Here is a 2,778-nt window from a genome sequence, read left to right as displayed (position 1 = left end):
AATTGGATTATGTTTAAAAGCATCTATCCATTCAATTTATTCATCAAATATTTAATATCTACTCTGTGCCAAACATGTACTAGGCATATGTGTTCTATCAAGATTTATCAGTTAGCTATTGCCACAGTGGTATGTAGCAACCACATAATCTCTGTGATATTAAGCACTTATATTATCACAACTTTGGAGGCCATCTGGGACTCAGCTGCTTAGCTCTATTGGGCAACTGTAAGACTGAGGTGGCTCTACATTTTTGCTCTAGGATTATGGGTAAACTAGGTGGCGTGCTTCACATACTCCTCCTTCTTGGACCAGTGGACTAGCTGAGGATTGTTTCTCTTGACTCCTCTCCTAATAGTGATGGAATTACAAGACAGGGAGAGATTCAAGATGGCAGATTAGAGGAAGGCTGCATTTCTAGTTGCTCCGTGGCTTGGAATTCAAGTAGCAGGAGTATTGCTTCTCACTGAGGTGGGTGAAAGAGCAATCTTGCCAAAATTCAATAATTGGACAGAGTGTCTTAGAGACTCAGAAATTCTGGCACATTGAACAAAGAAGAAAGAGTACATAAAATCAAACTGGTTGCAGCAGAGGCAGCAGTCTGGTTTACCACAGAGGGGACAACACAGAGAGAAACACAATAAACAGATTTGCTACAGAAAACCCTATAGATCAGAAAAGCAGCCTGAACTTTGTTGAACCGGAAACTGCACCACAAACTGATGTTTTAAAAGTGGTCTGTATTTTTCAACTGGTAAGCGGAGAGCTGAGGCAGGAGCCATTTTGAGATAGCCATGTTGCAGCTAGCTGTTTCAGGAACCCAGGAGATCATAGCAAACATAGCCATATTCTCCTGGCAAGTGCCTACTGTGTGGCATAAGGTGTATCTAGTAGAAAACATGAAAGAAACAAGCACAGGGAAGATTGTTCCTGGGGGATTCAGTTAGAAAAATGAAGAGGAGCTCAGTTCACTTCTCCTTTGAGTCTGATGGCTCATGTGACCAGCTGAAGAGGCTATGGAGTCTGAACAGGTGGATGTGAATATACTCAATGACTAAGTGTGGATAGGCTGTGTTCATGGGCAGCAGAGTGTGTATAGGGTTGGTTTCCCTGCCCAGTAAGTAGAGTTCTTGGGAGGATCCTGAAATTCAGACTCCCATCAGAGATCAGCATCTGAGGGGGCCTAGGGGTGTGTTGATCTAATCTCTCCAGAGCAGATAGCATCCAACAAAACCCCTAAGGCCTGATTAATCCTACGCCCTAGCTGCCAGAACTTTCCTTATAGAATTTTGCAGCAGCCCCACTCTTGGAGTGCATCTGTCTCGTCTGTCCAGACAAAAATCCAATCAGCAGTACATACCACTTCATCTAACCTTAAACTGGTGAGAAGGGAAACTAAAAGCTATTTTAGATTCAATCCTTAGACACTTGAAATGGCAGCTTTGTGAGCAACACAAAAAGAGGAAGCATTTAATAACCCCCAGCCCTTGCATGCATGCATACCCCCCACCTCAGTACAAAGCCCATATGACCCAGCTAGCTATACCACTTCTTGGTTTTCATCCTGAACAATTAAAGTCATCTTGTTACAGTGATAACATGTACCCCTGTGTTTATAGCAGCATAACCCACAATAGCCAAACTATGAAACCAGCTTAGGTGTCTGTCAATGGATGAATGGATAAAGAAAATGTGATATATATATAAACAATGGAGTTTTCTTCAGTTATAAAGAAGAATGAAATTATGTCATTTGCAGGAAGGTGGATGGAAGTTGAGACCATTATGTTAAGCAAACTAAGTCAAACCCAGAAGGTCAAGGGTCATGTGTTTTCTCTCAAATGTGGAAGCTAGAGAGGAAAAAGGAAAAGAAAGGTTGAGGTGGATCTCCTAAAAATTAAAGTGGGATCTGTAAAACAATAGAGGAAAGTGACCAGGGGATGGAGGAGGGGAGGGGGGAAGTGCAGGGGAGTGATATTAGTTAAATTTATTATATTATGTGCACATATGAATATGTAGCAACAAATCCCACCAGTATGTACAACTATAATGCACCAATAAAAATATGGGGAAAAAAAGAATTTCAAGAGGGGGCATGTCCAATTATGGGTATACTGTTTTGGTCAAAGAAAGTCTCAAGGTTGATCTAAAAGGAAAAAAATAGAAAAATAAACCCCACATTTTTGTGTAGAATTGTAAAGTTCATGGCAATGACTATAATGCAGTTTAGGTGAGAAAAGGGTATCAAATATGACAGGCATGTTATTAATAATAACATTTGAGGGCTGGAGGGATTGTGGCTCAGAGGTAAAGTACTTGCCTGCCATGCATGAGGTATTGGGTTCGATCCTCAGCACCACATAAAAATAAAATAAAGATACTGTGTCCACCTATAACTAAAAAATAAATATTAAAAAATAATAATAACATTTGAGCAACAACACATTCAACAGTTAAAGAATGACATTCTCACCCAATACTCATACTCATAGTGCAAACCTCATCCTCTTGAATGTTGTGTTCTTGCCTGCCTCAGTGTTGTGACAGTGATCCCTAAACTGTGTCAAATTCTAAAACAAAGTGCCAGATAATCTATGGAAGATTTGCAGAAGAGGTTGCAAAAGCTGGTTTGCTCTATGTGGCCCATTACATACACAGGGCATACATGATTGATGAGGAGAAATTGTTAAATTAATAGGAAATATTTCTTTAGAGAGACGGTCATTGAACTACTGCAATGTTTCCCATCTTTTCCCTCTTTCTTTACTTAAAAGCTAG

The sequence above is a fragment of the Marmota marmota genome, unplaced genomic scaffold (genome assembly GCF_001458135.2).
Source record: "Marmota marmota marmota unplaced genomic scaffold, marMar, whole genome shotgun sequence".
Taxonomy (NCBI): domain Eukaryota; kingdom Metazoa; phylum Chordata; class Mammalia; order Rodentia; family Sciuridae; genus Marmota; species Marmota marmota.
Note: the sequence above shows the minus strand (reverse complement) of the source record.